The sequence below is a fragment of the Haemaphysalis longicornis genome, unplaced genomic scaffold (genome assembly GCF_048455015.1).
Source record: "Haemaphysalis longicornis isolate Haplotype H1 unplaced genomic scaffold, Haemaphysalis longicornis Haplotype H1 scaffold_3, whole genome shotgun sequence".
NCBI lineage: Eukaryota > Metazoa > Arthropoda > Arachnida > Ixodida > Ixodidae > Haemaphysalis > Haemaphysalis longicornis.
This window is the reverse complement of record NW_027526335.1, coordinates 127,313,405-127,331,156: the sequence shown is the minus strand read 5'-3', so window position 1 is coordinate 127,331,156 and position 17,752 is coordinate 127,313,405. Positions and strand designations below refer to the sequence as shown.

At 46.9% G+C, this 17,752-nt stretch overlaps 1 long non-coding RNA gene across 3 annotated transcripts in view; it reads left to right on the top strand.

The window, feature by feature from the left end:
• Positions 1 to 17,752, top strand: part of LOC144173424 (uncharacterized) — a 62,428-nt gene that overhangs the window by 36,122 nt on the left and 8,554 nt on the right. For all 3 annotated transcript variants that reach the window (XR_013323264.1, XR_013323265.1, XR_013323266.1), the window contains 3 exons: positions 7,234 to 7,316; positions 8,551 to 8,634; positions 11,447 to 11,566. This is a non-coding gene — a long non-coding RNA (uncharacterized LOC144173424). The remainder of the gene's footprint in view (positions 1 to 7,233; positions 7,317 to 8,550; positions 8,635 to 11,446; positions 11,567 to 17,752) is intronic.

Here is a 17,752-nt window from a genome sequence, read left to right as displayed (position 1 = left end):
GGTTCGACCGGGAGGCGGAATTAACTACCGCATTATCCTCCCTTCCATCATCGTTTCTTTGAGGTCGGCTTGGAGGGTCATCGTGCTGCCTGCAGATCCTAGATATCAGTACTGTTTTCTCGCACGCATGACATCGCAGATGTCTCCTCCCGTTGCTGCGACGCCTCACATTTTGTTGCATATTTTATGTTGCAGCGCGATGCTGGATTCCAACAGGCGTTCTACCCTTTCGAGGCACTCGCATAGCTTGTCAGTGTCTTTTGCGTCCTCCGGGACGCTTCAGACCAACCGGCAGCCGTGATATACTGCTCGCTAGTTTTATCCCGAAAGTGTTTTATTATGGGATTCATGAAGATTTCACTTACGTCACGTCCGTCACATAACTCACGACAGTACAACGAATCATCTGGCCTGTAAATGGTGCACACCTGCACACATTCTTGCGGGGAAGAAAACCTTCAGTACTGAAGAGTACGTTATAGTTAGGCTTGTTTGTTTTCGGGTTGTATATTGCTACGAACTATGTTTTGGACTTGTTTGTTTATGCTTTGTTTATCTTTATGTTGGCTGCGGGCGGGATATGTTATCTCTGTTATCCGTGGGCGAAGTGAAGCGCATGTTCTATTCCTTATGTCGCACCGGCTATCTCCTTTGATAGACAGAGTGTCGCAAACTAACTTATAATATCCTTCTATGATCTACAGTGTTCCGAATGCAATTTTACTGTTCGAGAAGCCCTCGCGCCGAGAGATAAAGGACCGCAGAGCAGACGCCGCGGCATTCGATTCGCCGAAACCAGTGTCCGCAAATCACTTTGTTGACTGCTGTTTTGCTGCATGTGTATTTTTTGAGTTGTTAGGAAACCACAAGTTCGCTTCAATAAACTTGTTTTCCTTGAAGACAACTGCGTCGTCTTTGGCTACGTGACATCTGGTGAGGTGCTGGGTACGAACCCTTTATGCTCCCAACAAGCCCTGGAAGCCACCTCGCTAGTCCAGCTAGAGTCAGCCGCCGACTGCAAGGTCTCCCGCTCGAGTTTGGTCTCCTGTAAGATGGACGTACGGCGAACCGCCGATAATAGTCTGCTGTGCCACCACTGCGGAGACGTCGACAACATCTACCGTCGCTGCCCCTACAGGAGGCTCGGTTTGCAAAGGTACTTCGTCGACGCAGCACGCACGCGACCCTGCCAGCGCCCATCTGAGATCGAAGAACACGTGTCCAACACCAGCCGTGGACAAGCCCGTTTCAACCGGTCGCCGTCGCCCCACCCATTCTAGTCGCCGAACCGCCGTAGCATGCTGACTTCGCACGTGTAAGGTCCTCCAGCCCACTCGGGGGAAACTAAAAGAAGCAACTTCTGGAGGTGAAGTTGCTTTGCGGCGAAAAATCAGAAACCCTCCAACGACGCAAGGACGCCCTGAAAACCGTGATTCACGACATGCCCTCATCCCGACGACCCGACCAAACCCTGACATGACTCCCGAACACGTCGACAGCCACAAGGCGCGACGCGTACCCGACATAACCGAGCCCGCCGCTGTGAAGACGACGACAACGATGGCGCACAGAGTCCGACCATCAACAGGAACTAGCGGAGATGCGACGCACCGACGAACTCGGAAATCGAAGAAAGCGGCGTCCGACGTCAAGGTGTCCGTCGACGGCTTTGATGTAGTCGCCCTCATAGACACTGGAGCCAACTACCCAGTAATGAGCTTCGCGTCCAAGCTGAAGAAAGTTACGACCAGATGGGACGGTTCGAGGATGCGCACAGCAGGAGGCTATCTCGTAACAGAGTTGGAACGTGCACATCGCGTTTCACCATAGATGGCGCACGTACCCTGCTGCACTCGTCATTCTGCCTAACTGCTCCCGCGACGTAACTCTCAAAATAGACTTTTTGACGGGCAGTGGTGCAATAATTCATCTGCGAACCAAGTGGATACCTTTTTCCTCCGATCACTCCCGGATGCCGGACATTAACCACAAACATCATGCTGCTGTACGAATCTGCGATGATCACGTCACTCTGCCACCCTGCGCAAGTATGATGATCACCGTATACTGTGAAGATGCTGTCCTCGACGTAAATGCTATCGTAGAGGGGTACCAAAGTTTTCTCGAGCGTGGTGTCTCCGTCGCAACAGGAATTTCGCACTTTTAGCAAAGTAAATCCCACGTATTGGTCGCTAATTTCCACGAGGAGCATCAACATATAAAAAAGGGCGCTGCATTTGCGCTCCTCAAAGAAACACAAGAAGCAAGTGACGTGACCGCTGTCGCCGACTTTAAACACGCAGCCGAAGATGCCTTCAAGCTTCCACATCCTTTCGACGTGAACCCGGTGCTACCGGAAGAAAAACCGAAGAAATAATTGGCTTCGCTGCGTCGCTACAGCGGGTGTTTTTCGTAGAACTCAAAATTGCGTCAGACACCGCTAGGGAACCACCGAATTATAACCGAAGATGCTGCCAGATCTACCCCTCAGTCACCAAACCGCATGTCTTCACACGTACGGGAAGCCACCCGGACACAAGTCGACGACATGCTCAGGGACGACATTATGCAGCCATGAAAAAGCTCCTGGGCTGCACCGGGCATACTCTGAAGAAAAATGATGGCACATTAAGATTCTCCGTTGACTACCGGAGACTGAACAAAATCACCAAAAAGGACGTGTACCCACAGCCACGAATCGACGACGCCCTCAACCACCTCTGCCATGCGAAGTACTTCTCATTAATGAATCTGAATACCGGCTACTAGCAAATTGAAGTGGACGAGAGAGACCAAGAGAAGACCGCATTTATAACCCCGGATGGCCTATACGAGCTTAAGGTGATGCCGTGTGGGCTGTGCACGGCGCTAGCAACGTTTCAAAGAGTCATGGACACTGTGCTAACTGGCCTGAAGTGGCACACCTGCCTCGTATACCTCGACGACGTTGTGGTATTGCCCCGGACTTTCGACGAACACCTTGCAAGGTTGGAGTCTGTACTCGAGGCCATTCGTACGTCCGATTTAATGGTGAAGCCTCAAAAGGGCCGATTCGCGTACGCGGGGCTTAACTTTTTGGGCCACGTCATCGACGCTACGAGAGTTCTGCATGACCCGGCGAAAACTTCAGCCATAGCAAAATTCCCAAGAAAGCGAGACAAGAAGCGCATGCGAAAATTTCTCGGACTATGCGCGTACTACCGGCGCTTCGTCTCAAACTTCGCGCGCATAGCAGAGCCACTCACGCGCTTGCGAAAGATTGTACCCCCTTTAACTGGGAAAGCGCCCAAAAGAAAGCACTCTGCGAGCTGCAAAAACGCCTGCAAAGCCCGCTCATTTCAACGAAAACGCCGAAACGGAAATTCACACGGATGCCAGTGATATAGGCTTGGGTGCTGTCCTCGTCCAAAAGCAAAGCGGGTGAGAAAAGGTAATCACCTATGCCAGCCGTGGTCTGTCCGAGGAAGAACAAAACTACTCAGGCCCTGAGAAAGAGTGCCTCGCGATTATATGGGCCATTTCTAAATTTGGCCTATACGTGTATGGAAGACCGTTCAAGTTTGTGACAGACCACAATGCGCTGTGTTGACTCACCAATTTGAAGGCCCCTATTGGCCGTCTAGGTAGGTGGAACTTGCGCCTGCAGGAATTCGACGTTACAGTACCCTATCAATCCGGCAGGAAACACTCGGACACTGACTGCCTGTCTCGCGCCCTCTAGACCCACCACCACAAGATTCTGATGAAGACAGCGCATTCTTTGGAGTAGTGACGGAAAGCAACCTAGCCGCCCAGCAGAGTGTCGACCCCGAGTTACGCGTCCCGATCTACTACCTCAAACGACGCAAAGTCGCCGTGCCTAGGGCTTTCAAACGGAAGTTACCAGCATTCAGCATGAAAAACGCCGTCCTCGTGAAGAAAAATATCTGCCCAGGAACGAGAAGGAATTATCTTTTTGTGATCCCCGCAGACCTTTGTAACGACCTTTTGGAAGCACGCCACGACGACCCGACTTCCGGACATCTCGGCATAGCTCGCACTATTGGGAAAATCAACACGAAGTACTGTTGGACCCGCCTTGTATCCGACGTCACCCACAATGTCCGGAACTGCCGTGAGTGCCAGCGATGAAAAACGCCACCGACGACACCCGCCGGACTTCTGCAGCCGATCGCCGTCCCATCGAGGCCCTTTCAACAGACTAGAATGGATCTTGTGGGCCCGTTCCCTACGTCTCGATCTGAGAACAAGCGGATTGTCGTTGCAACAGACTACGTGATGCGCTACGCAGAGGCCGCCGCTCTTCATGGGGACTGCACAAGAAGTCGCCCAGTTCTTCTTAACCAAGTTGGGCTGCGACATGGAGCCCCTGAAGACCTAATCACGGACCGCGGAACGGCCTTTACTGAGGAGCTCATGCACGAAATTTTTTAATACAGCCACACGAATCACCGAAGAACTACGGTGTACCACCCCCGAACGAACGGACTAACGAAATGCCTGAACATGATGATCGCGGATATGCTGTCTATGTGCGTCGAAATTGAACGTAAGACTTGGGACGAAGTCCTTCTGTATGTCACGTTTGCGTACAACACGTCTTTCCAAGAAACTACGCAGATGACACCGTTCGAGCTTGTCTATCAAAGAAGGCCTACTACGATGCTTGACGCCATGCTTGCGATGTACAAGACGACGACCTCAACTACGACGTCAAAGGATACCTTTAGCGTGCGGAGGAGGCCCACTAGCTCGCTCGAGTTCGCACAACGGACCAGCAGCTGGTCAATTGCGGACGCCACAACCTCCAACGCCGAGATTCGGAGTACCGCCCAGGGTATCGTATGTGGATTTGGACTCCCATACGATGACGTGGACTCAGTGAGAAGCTTCTGCAACGGTATTTAGGACCCTATAGGATTCTACAACGTGTTGGACAAGTTAACAATGAGGTGATCCCCGATGGTGATTCCGGAACATCACGACGACGCACGCGGCCCGAAATCGTGCACATGGTTCGCCTCCTGAAACGTTACTACGCACGATGACGAGCATTTTTTGTAGTTTGTCAGGACTGTTTTTATTTCAGCATCGGGTCGATGCCCTCTTAGAGGAGGGGTAATGCCACCAACCATGCTTTGGGTTTGTTTATGATTTGATTTTGCCGACCGGGTGTGCTGGGATATGTTATCTCTGTTATCCGTGGGCCAAGTGAAGCGCATGCTCTATTCTGTATGCCGCACGTGCTGTCTCATTTGATAGAGAGAGTGTCGCGAACTAACCTAGAATATTCTTCTATGATCCACAGTGTTCTGTATACAATTCGACTTTTGGAGAAGCGCTCGCGGTGAGAGATAAACGAATGCAGAGCAGACGCAGCGGTATTCGATTCGCGGACACCAGTGTGCGCACGTCACTTTGTTGACTGATGTTTCGCCGCCGCGATCCTTTGAGTTGTTTGGGCAGCACAAATTCACTCTCATAAACTTGCTTTTCCTTCAAGACAACTGCGTCGTCTTTGGCTACATGACAATATTTTAGCACGAAAGTGTACTATGCCGCGATACACCAAGATTTTCCTGACTTCCTATCGTCACGTGACGAAGCGACCCGCCAACAGGGCGTCGCTTGCCAAGCATACGCACAAGACAGCCGCCGACCAGAAAATCATTCTCATTTCACTGAACACCACGCCACATTTCTCTTTTGTGTTTTACCGATTCCTATGACAGAGGAATCAGTTAAAGTTTTTACAAACCCTGGGTGTTTAGCGTGCCACAGTAAAGATGAACTAGCTGACCTTCACCATTTGCTGTGGTGAAGTTCGGTTGATGCTTTCGTGCTCATGCTTTCGCTATCACTACATAACAAGTGCATCGCTCTCCTTGTACACTTTAACAGCGACGGTGGTAGGACTGATCGTTCGGCAGGCAAATGTGCGCAGGAAAACCTCGCGGAACGATGACGTGATAGTGAGAGCCGGCACCGCTTCACTGTCTCTTTGCCTCGCTGCGCTACAGCGGGACTCGTGTCGCCCCTATGTCGGAGGCGCGATATTACTGGAACACGCACGGCTTTGGAAACGCGTTGCGGGGTGGCTCGTTCTGTCGCTTGTTGCGATGAGTGGTGCAGTTTGACGAGACTGAGAGGAATTATGCGAAAATAAAATAATTAATGCGAAAACAAAACAAACCAGAAGGCCAAGAAGCGATAACGTTAACTAACTTCTCAATTAACGTCCCACACGCGATACCACGCAAGCTGAACGATGACCATCAAAACATTCAAAAATTTTGAGCAAACCCTCGTCCCGCTGCGCCCTCCGGTACTCTTGGAGCATCACCGCAGAGCCGGGGGCACGCGTACATTGTAGATACTTTGATGACCGAGTGTTCAGTGTTTTTTTAGGGAGATAACGACTATACCACACCCAAACCTTGACCACGTCTCGGAGAATAACCACGCAGAAAACGTTTCCGATTCCGCAAGCATAACCACGTGTAAACTTAGCCGAACCAAGAATAAGTTAGGTGAGCCGCCAGTTTCGGTGCTTCGAGCCAATAGTACGAAGCTGCCCCACTTTTTGTGCGGCATGTTGTAAAGCCACCTGAAACCTCTCGTGAAGTGCCACGTGACCACATAAATGTTTTGCCTTTTAAATAAAAATTAGTCGTGATACAGCGCTCTTCGGAATCTTTTGTGGTATTCTTCCTTTTGCAGGACGTTTGGTCAATAGCCCCTTTTCGAAAATTATATCCAGCAGTTTTCTGTTCTTGTCAGCATAAAAAATGTACGTTGGTATGTGCGCTAGCAGCCCTTGTGGTTTTCATTTCTATCGTCATTATTACCATAAATCGTGCCTGAATACAACAAAAAAAAAAGGTTATGGGTGGGATAGGAATCCTGTTCGTGACAACTACAACGGAGTCAGCTCGCTCCTAACGTGAGTTAGGAACGGTAGTAAGACTGGGATCCCGCTGCTGTTACCGTGAGTGATGGTGTTAGATTTCGATAATGACAAACCGCAACCTGTCTCCAGGAGCTCTATCATGATTTGTGCATTTATATACCAGGTAGGGACGTATCATCGCGCGATCTAAAGGTAGGTATATTGCATCCGCTTCGCTCTGATGCAATCGGCCTCCGTTTAGTACAAAAACTATATTGGCTGTCTCTTAGTCCTTTGGAGTTTTGTCTTCGTTTAAAATTAGTGCCTACGCTTCATACCTCTAGATGTGGCTGAAACAACGTTTGTCGGAAATCCATATGCAAAATGCATTCTCTACCAAAATTACGGGATGACGATATACGAACGTGTGAGTATGCCGTTTTTTTCACTGAACTGACTTTTACATTCACAGAATGTTTTTACACCCTTAGTAAGATTTTTGCACTTCATTCAGTTTGATGAAAATGAGAGAGAGAGAGAGAGAGAGAGAGAGAGAGAGAGAGAGAGAGAGAGAGAGAGAGAGAGAGAGAGAGAGAGAGAGAGAGAGAGAGAGAGAGAGAGAGAGAGAGAGAGAGAGAGAGAGAGAGAGAGACCGGGAGAGAGCAAATGTTGTTCCGAATGAAAAGAAAACAGGAAAATGGCATCGGCGGGGGAGGGGGCCGGCTAAGATCCGCATCGTTCATGGATGCTCCTGGTGGCCACATAATGAAGTCAGCCAGGCCCCTCTGGGGAAACCGCGTTTTCGTTTCCAGCAAGCGGCATAATTTTCGCAGCACACCATCTGCCCAGTATATATTATGCTGAGTGGTTCTTTGATTTTATCTGCGTTAAATTTCATTTCATTCCTCTCGTAACAAACGATTGCTGACGTTCTGAAAAGGCAAACGTTGCACCAATAATCTGAAAACACCCTCCTTTGCGTTTCGTGCCGCACACTGTCCTCACCTGCAGTTTTTATGAACTTGATGTTGCTTGATTACGGTAAACTATTTCGCAAGACGTAGTCGACAAAACGTGGCAGTGAACCTTCTTATTTTAGACTTGCTGCTGTGAACAAACGTCCGAATTTCTAGTAACTACATTGTGAAACAATGAAACACGCGGTACTCTTAGCAACACTGTCGGAAAAAACTGTGAGGTTTCATAATAACAGCATATTTTTCTGGGTGTGCGCTTTTCCTACTCCCTATATAAGGTAATTGAGCAGAAAGGTAAGTAAAGTTTTTTAAGAATCATTGCACACACCTCTCGTAGATGGGTAGAGAAAATTCGGATTTATATCTAATCAATTTGTAGTGCTGCGTGGACTGATGCTTAAAAACTGCTGTGTCAACGTACTAAAACTCGATCTTACGTAGGAAGGTCCCAAATATAAGTCAATATATCATAGTCCGCCAACACATTACTTTATTGCATGCAGTATTTGCATTGTAAATTGTGTTTCTTGTTATGTCAAGCATCACTTCTCCAGGATGTTTTAAGCGATCTCTTAGATAATGGTTCTCCCAGTTAAACGTACATTTAGGAGTGATAGACCACTGGTGTCACTGGTAATGAGGAGGTCTTGAAGGTCAAATATTTGTGTTTGTTCCAACACTTAGGTTCCGGTTCATAATCTCGTGAAAACCTGTCGGTGCAAAGTCCGCTCTCGGCAGGGAGTTTATCCTGATGGAACTTTGTGCTCGGTGAGTAGAGTTTACAATTACTTCAGCTATTTAACCCTCGTTAGGACGTCAAACATTAACGTTCTTCGCGCTCAGTTTTTCGTTCTTCAGATGTATTTGGCGAGGTAATATTTTTTGAGTACGCAGACAAACAAAGAAAAAATCTGGACGTGCTGTGCTTGCGTTTTCTAAGAAAAGAACGTGAAGGGAAAACCGTAGTTGGACATTTAATTCATGCCCTCTTCAACGCCCTCCTAAGGTTCGCAGCCGCATCCGTCGCCACTAGACCAGCACCATGCAGAGCATCCTGGGAAGCTCGTTCCGCTCCTTGCCATCGCCAGAAGCTTTCTGATGACCTGCTCTTGAACCGTGCGGCCACGCCCGTCACCACTTCACAAGCCCCCGGGACAGCCCCTCCGAAGCTAATTCCAATCCCCAGACACCACCAGGACAATCCTGTTCAACCACGTCGGTATAATCCTCTACCATGGCGGCTCTTATTTCTCGTAATATGGCGGCCTACCCTTTTTACAGGCAACTGCTTCCCTTTTCCGGCACGGCTGCGTCACCCTTCGTTAAAATAATCCGCAATACTCCTCCTTAACTTCATATTCTCTTTCCTGTTATGCTACACCAAGCTCACGCTCCGCTGCTCCGGTCCTTCCCTGCCCTGACCTCGCGCTCTCTTTCTCCTAATCGCGCAACTCCCATTTTTACAGTGAATGCCTTAAGTGCCCCATTGGGCACAAAAGGGTTGCTGTTGTTGGTGTAGTACTCGTGCGGTCAAAATAAATAAAGCCGCTGTAATGAGTAAACAAAAACGTGCTGTCCAATGGGAACTCAACCCGGGTCTCCACAGCACCAGCCCGGTGTTCTGCCAACCATGCTACCTTCTTTCTTCAATGGTACCTAATTCAAATATAGAGAAACATGTATACGCGAACTATTTAGAAGACATGGCGCTGAGTATACAAGTGGGAACAGGTAATATGGAATTCGGCAAACCTAAAACGGACAATTCCCATTGGTAAGGGGGCAATGATATACACCACTTGGGGCCCGCAGAGAACAAACGTTGTCGCTATTATTTTTCCTTTCTTCATAGCCTATATTTGTGCGATCGGCCCGGAAACAAGAGGAAAAATGGGTAATCTTTGCGTTCACTAATCTTGAAAAACAGTGAATTGGAAGTGTAAAAGCTTCGGAATTGTACGTGCTGCGTGACATCTGACCTTGAATCTGCATCCAAGTAGAAGAGAGGTACACCAGCCATGAAGAACCCTCATTCAATGGAACCTGTGGCGAGTGCCAGTGAGTTTTCGTACGTAATTCTCGCCGTAAGAGGGAAAAAAACTAAAAGTGAATAAAGATACGCGCACAATATAGGAGAAAAAAACCGGTTGAAGGAGGTCGCGCCACAAGCGCAGAGACGGAATCGATGACAGAGATGGAGAAACATTGTATAGCATTAATAAAGTAAGTAATAGGCATCTTCATGATTTCACCTTTAAAACACGTACGCAAACCCATCTGCACCAGAGATTTTTTGGGAGTAGTGTGTGTACCTCTCAACAATTTTTGTACCTTACGCGGTCCATGAAACGCTGGAGCTGAAGGTTCCGCCATAAAACTAGGCAGCAGCATTTCTAGTGGTTCTTTATTATTGGGAAAAAAATTCCGTTTTAGAAACCTGCTTGCTAGAACAAAGTTAGAAGAGGCGAGGATGCTTGTCTTAGATATTGGGCAGGGAGGTTGCACACCATTTGCAGTGAACAAAGCAATGCACGAGATATGCACGGTAGAGCTTAATGCAACTTGCCCTGTCCACTAGTTGGCGGTAGGCGACACATTGGAAATTCAGGTCACCTGCTTTGCTATCTGTTTGGTCTTGCTCTGATATTTACATTCCCAAATTTCACAATTTAATGTCTAAATGCTATTTATCGCAAGTTATCTGAATCAAGAAGTCTTACAAAGAAAAGTAGCGATAAGAAGCGCAAATTTAAGCACAGGTAACAAAAGCTGCCATAATTTGCATTCTCTGTATAGGGCGAACAAGAAAGCATAATAACCAGCGTTCTGCCATTATAGTAAAACGGTTGATACTGCCAGGCGTTACACGTGCCACTAGTGCACCGTGATTGGTAAAATAGTGTATCCCAGCTTACTTTTCTCGCTGTGTTTAAAAGTCTTCTGGATGTGACTTTTCTTGGGAGGTTTGGCAGTGTTCATTTCTTAAGATATCTACAAATCCTACAGCCGGCAGAAAAATAGAGTGCAAGAAATGAAGTGAATTCATTTTGATTAAACAGCACCAACTAAATATGACGAGACAGATTTACTCAACACGAGCTGCTGTCTTGTTCCGTTTAGTTTGCGCTGTTTAATCAATAGACGTATTCCATCTAGCTCAGTGTTTCACCTTGTTGACCTCAAATGTAACTTATTGCGCGTAACCTTATGCAGGAATTTGCAAATTCTGTGAGGAACTTGTAGTTTTATTTTCTTTTTCAGGGGCATTCATCAAAGTGTACTTGTATGCAGGAAGTTACGTTAGCCTTCATGCAGGCAATCTTAGTTCATGTGAGTGTTCGCAGTTGGTACGATTCAGAAAGCAAGAAATATTTTTCGCGGTTTTTCTAGTGCAATATCCTAGATTTATTTTGAAGAACCGGTTCAAAGTAAGCCCCGGCCAATTACCGAGTTGATTTAATTTGATGTTTGCTTCAAAATAGTTTCTGGTAAGGAATGTATGGACAAATTTCTGTTGCACGGTGAACAACGCTCGCTATCCGAAGCACATCTGAGTAACATATGGTCACCTTTATTGCAGAAACTTGCTTTAGGGTACGACGGTGAGCTGACGAGAAAAAAAGGAAAGTGTAAAAATGGTACCTGTGAATTAACCCCAATTCCGTTCGGTTGCAATGGCCACACTTCGCCTTCAACTCTGGTGCGTAGAAAACTACAATTGTGGGCATCTCACGACTATCGCTGTTGGCAAATTTTTTAGTGTAACAATGTTTCTGTTTTTATAATTTTTTTTATATGAGCGCTCTAAACACAAGTTTCAGTGGCGCTTACCAGTACTCTCCTTATTGATAAAACCACATAAGAGAAGTTGATGCAAACAGGGTTACGTATTTGACTCATAGCGGAAACAAAGTAGAATGAAATGAAAAATAGGTTGTTTCGTTCTGTCTGTTATAAGCAGGACATCTCTATGCTGTAAAGCTTGTTAATTAAACTTCGAGGAGACGAGACCTTAGTTCGAAAAATTGAAATTTCAATCTAATAAAGGTGGAGCAGAAAAGGCCTGCAACGTCATTATGGAGCAATAGAGATAGCTTGTTAGCAATTGAAATATTAAAAATGGCCGTGATTGAAACGTGCCTTTATGCTTGAAAGCTCAAACTAAAACTTTGCTCAAACGAGCGAATGTAGCGGAAGGCCTCGTTTTCGCGTACTCCAAGACTGAAGAGGAGACGGGTAGCATTCCATTCAGTCATTACTTCGGAGCGATGGCCGCACTGGTACTTCGCCGGCCACGTCCTCCGGGTTACTGCCAGCGACAGGTTCTCAGCCTACGAACTGAGAAATGATACCATCTGTCAGCACATCACAAATTCTGAACTCGTATCCACATCTACCATATCCATAAAGAAATTCCTTTCAAAACGTCCGCTATAGAATTTTACATTGCGTTCACGTAATATAACTTCGCTCTCTGTTTTTCTGTCCTTTCCGGAATCGACACAGCCTCTTTTGTAGGCATTAGGGTGTTTCTGTGACTGAGCTCCATGCCCCAAGCTGGCGGTCGTGCGTAGTTCAAAGTATCCGTGGTGGAGGCCCCTCACCTTCAAATTGACGGGCTTCTTAATAAATGGGCTTCTAAAGTGGCTTAGCCGGTACAAATTGTACAGTTCAAATTATTCATAAATTCGATATAGTGAGGTTCCAAATAGCGAGCTTTTACTGTAATAACTATGCTACCATAAGAAACTGCAAATATGTGCCCCAATTCTTGGATTCTGTTAACGCTGTTTGATTTGAATTCCAGCGAAGCTTTATAGCATTTACGTCTATGTACATAAGGCAAAATAACCGGTTTATTGAGCACACAAGGGAAGAGCAAAAGGGACGTGGTCAGCCTCGTGTGCCCCGGAGGCCATGAGCCTGCGCCGCATCCAGGCATCGTTGCACCAGGGTATGTTGGTGCTCCGGCGCCGAGCAGGTCAGCGCAGAGTCCCACTGCTCTAGGTCGTGGGAGTGAATGGGGGTGGTGGGGACATGACTACAAAAGCTAGTAGGTTGTGATAGGGCTGTCACAGTGTTGGTGGTTGTGGGGGAAAAGGGACGGAGATATGAGGCAGAGGATAGTATGGTTGTTGAAATCTTCTGTTTGTAGACACCGATATGTGAGCTTGATTGCTGAAAAGACTGGGTGTGGGGGACGGTATGCTCTTATAGTGTGTGTATAGGGCACGTGTATAGGGTTTATGTAGAATCCCGCAGACTTTGGCATTGGCGGTCAGAGATAAGGTGCCAGACGATGTCGGTTCTTGCCGATGAGAGTGGCTGGCGGAGGAGACCGTGGGCTGCGGAATGAGCAGCCTTATTCCCTGCAAGGCTAGCATGGCCTGGGGTCCAGATGACGGAAACTACAATGTCACCGTGAAGGTGGTGCAGCACGGGGCGCGCCTGAGGTGGTGCAAGGCCAGCTTTATACAGACGAGAGACTTGTTGGGAGTCCGTAATGATGGTCACGTATAGTTGGTGTGTGGTAGTGGCATGTGTGGTTAGTGGCAAGTGACGGGCAGATTTCGATAGGTGACGGGTGTGGCGGTAAGTCCGTTCGAATACCCGGTAACTACGGTGTTCGCGGGCGCTCTGTAGCTTGGGCAATGTCAGTAAATCGTTTTTGGAAGTCGGCGCTGTATTGTTTATAAAGCATCTTCAACCGGGCTTCGCCTCGTCCCCGATTGAACGAAGAGTGCGCCTGTGTATGTACCGGGATATTCTTCAGGCGTTGACGAATTGACGAGGAGTTGCGTTGGAATTAGTGATGAGGGGAGAGGGATGGCCGGCCAAAGTCCTGGAGAGCGCGTGTACCTGAGGAAGCGAGGGGTAGGCGGTGGAGGTGTGACGTACGCTGTGCTTCAACTAGCTCACTGAGCGTGTTCTGGTCAAGGTGCGCCTTCACCGAGTCTTCGTCCAAGTTTTGGAGAATGCCATATGTGATCTGATTCTTCGCTGGCGTAGTATTGCGTTTCAAGCGGCCCAGTACAGCGTGGGGCTCCACAAGAATAAAGGGGGCATCCCACTCCTCATTACCTTCATTAGTAATTTTTTTCAGCGAACTTGTTTAGCTTCATGTTCATGTTTCCACTACAAACAATAAACCCAATTGAAGTCGTTTCGAAGGCATAATATGGTGTTCAGCGTGAGCTGCGAATAGCGTGCTTTTTAGTTTTCTAATGTTGAGGCTAGACACACCTGTCGAACCTTGCGCCTCACGCTAGAAACCAGCCTCAAGCAAATATTTGACCGTATCCCGCCTCTTTTTATTCAGCCATGCCGAACCGCTGGCTGTGCGGGGACTAGGGCATTGATATAACTGTCGAAGTCTGCCACCATGCACTTATCAGAGTTCTTTCTTGGCACCGTGAGCTAGACTTATTCATATTAGGCCTCATGCAGGGTCTGCGTCTAAGGTGTAACTAGAAAATGTACGTTGTTCAGAGGGCTAAGTAGACCTCTTCTTGGAATCGTACTCCTTCTTTATGTTCAGTTGTGAGAAACTTATAAATCAATAGTAGAGCAGTGCCTTTGCGACTCAACCGATTTCCCAGTATTTGTATGTGTTGGTGAGCCGATAAGAATGGTAATCATGGCGTTATGCAGCATAATAACGTGGTATCCCTTGTAGAACTGGGGCCGTAGTCTTGGTCTCATCATACCATTTTTCAGACATGAAAGCGATGGAGAAGTATAATGCGGCTTGCGACTGTCTTATTCGTGCCCTCAGTAAACTTAAGCGTATAGTCCGTTCTTCAAGTTTTGTTATTTATGTGGTCTTCAGTTGTTCTACGACGTGCCTGGTGATGGAGTTTTCAGGTACCTCAATTCCGTGTCTTGTCGTTTATTGAGTGGCTTTCATCAAAAGGAAGGATGGCAAGTGTCTCCGGAAGACACTATCGCACCATGAAAACTTGGGCGAGTTGGTGATGTATGCTGAACCCCAGCGAAACGACGAGACAAAGGACGATAGCAAGAGGACACACGAAGCGCTTCGTGTGTCCTCTTGCTATCGTCCTTTGTGTCGTCATTTGCGCTCTGATTCAACACTATCGCACGTCTGGCCGAAAATTGTCGCACGTGTAAGCACCGTTGCCAGCCGCTTTTCCGCGAGACTGATATACTGTACAGGTACAAAGACAGGCGTACTAGAGAGTTGCTGCAAAAATACTACATCAGAAAATGGGGAAGTGAATGTAGCAGTAAATCATCAGTTGTCCTGCAAGAAAAATAATTTGTTTATTTGGAGTGGTCGTTGCGATAAGGTGTTCGTGTTAAGAAGGGTGCGTTGGAAACAGTGGAGTGTTTTGCTTCTGTTAGTATGTCGTTTGCTGGTGTGGGCACGTCGCCTGGAGGAGGAGGATTTTGTGTATGTATAAGTAGTTACGACGTCTTTTTTATTAAATCGAGTTGAAAATCAGCGCTTGTCCTGTTCACTTCTTTCTTATTGTGTTTCTGTTAGTCCGCGCTGTTCCTTAAGATACAATGCTACTTGCAGTGTAAGTGGCCCTGAGCTTTTAAATTGTCCACAGAAACACATCGCGAGGGTATCTCACAAATAGGTGGTGTTTTTCGATTAAAAGGCTTTGATCAGAGTCTGAAAACTTGTTAATAACAGAAAGCTGCTTTTAGAGTGACCGGGATACTTATCTGTTTCTAAGATCTGCCACGAAAAATACCTTTTCCCCACATTTTCTGTGGGGATCATCATACAGTTGCGTGGGAATGCCGTTTCGACGCTTATAACGCGCGCCCTTTTTCCTAAAGGTAGTCTTTCAATTAGTAGGTGCGTTTTAATACGGCTCTAATCGAACATAGGCTGCAATGCGGCCAGCAGCATTGCCATAGTCCTATCAGTCGAAGTCATTCCAACCAAAAAGATTCCGTAAACTTCACGAATGTAAATTTTGGTGCAACCTCTTCTGGACGGCTATACCTTAGCCAGCTGTTGGCCATATTTCTGCTGCTACAATTAGAACGTCGTTTCAGTCGCAATGGCTCCAAACAAGTACCGCAATAAAGGATGCGCCATTAGGCGCAAGGCGATTTACTTTGAAAGGAACCAAGCAGCATAATGAAGGCTGGGCGTCCAGGAGACATGCTTGCACGAATGACGTCCGAAGAATGAAGGCTTCCACAACTTCAATACTCCCAGATGAAATTCATAAAGGAGAAGCAAACATACCAACTGGCCCACCCGTCGAAAATAATGGAGGTCAAAGCACTAAAAATCCCAAAATACTTTCAATGTTCCACGTTCCAGTTTGTAGTGGCAGCAGGAGCTGGATAAGAATGTTTCTAAAGCAGAAGGGATGTTTGCTCCACATTTCCGTGCTTCAAATACAACGGTTTCTTGCAGGAACGTGGTATTATGTCTTTTACATGATCGCGTTAACTTCGCCGTCAATATCTTTTCCTGCATTTTTTTTTCGTAAGTCTACTTGCGCGTTACAGGGGACAGGTTAAAATCGTCAAAATATGCCATACGAAGTAACCACATAGCAACGTGGGGTCGCGCGTACTTTGCTTGGTGTATTTTTCTTGGAGAAATGCTCTCGGGTTAGACTACAGAGAGCGCAGAACATAACCTGCAGTCCAGTATTTTAAGCATAAAATAAACCTCTTAACTAAACAAAGTACGTGTGTCAGCGGGAAACCTTGGCGTGGCTGTTAAGTTTCGATATACGCTTTGGCCCTTGGTGCTCTTTCTAGTTACGGCTCAGCAATTAAACGTGAATTTTATCGAGGTCAGGCGGCATATATAAAAATAACCAGACAATATTATCTTTAAAGGTAAATTTCCAGCAACGATTTAGCGCAAGGCATAGCTGTGACACAGAGTTCAGGTGAAAGGTGTGGTTAAATATCATTTCTCTTGAGTATTTAGGAACGCCAGTCTTAAAAACGACTCATGCAGTAGCAGCGGTTTTCTGCTGAGCATTTCCGATAAAAGTTGGCTTAGCCGCTAACCGTTTTTTCACGTTCCGAGCAAACATGCCCAAAAGATTAGCCTATTTTAGTCCCGCAATGGGACCAGTGCGTCCTGACAACAAGGATACCTGAAATAAATAAACAACTCATAAATAAAGCGTTTGTGGCGAGTGCCCCTCTCCATTCCAAATCGCGAGCTATTTTTGTAAGGAATACCGATATCCCGAAATGTTCCATAGCTGTGCGTCCACCATCGAATCATAGACTGTTTTAAACGACGGGACACACACCGGGACGTTCATTTTTTAACGCCGCAGTCTGTGTAACGCCTCGCACTTACACAAGGAGCCCTGTGCATGTAAACTTCGTTCAAAATCTGATTTTAATAAGGATTGCCTTTGCTGGGCTTTTAAAACACAGAATTTTGCTCTGTCTGTCTGTCTGTCTGTCTGTCTGTCTGTCTGTCTGTCTGCTTGTCTGTCTGTCTGTCTGTCTGTCTGTCTGTCTGTCTGTCCGTCCGTCCGTCCGTCCGTCCGTCCGTCCGTCCGTCCGTCCGTCCGTCCGTCCGTCTGTCTGTCTGTCTGTCTGTCTGTCTGTCTGTCTGTCTGTCTGTCTGTCTGTCTGTCCCTTGATTCAGCTGCCCGGATAAAAATTAAAAGAATTCCAGAAGAAATTGTTTTTATATACAAAAAATTTGCAAGCTGCCAAATATGGTGTCACACCCATTACTTGTCAACATTATTTAAAAGGGGACAAAGTTAGGCATATTTGAGGAAACTATAAATACATGAGAGATTCTTCCAGTGCTTCATTAAAACAACCGGTGGCCGTAATGATTGGTTATGAAGCAAAAAACGCGTTAGAAAAATATTTTAATAACAAAATAAAAAACTGCCAGCGTTCTTGCCTC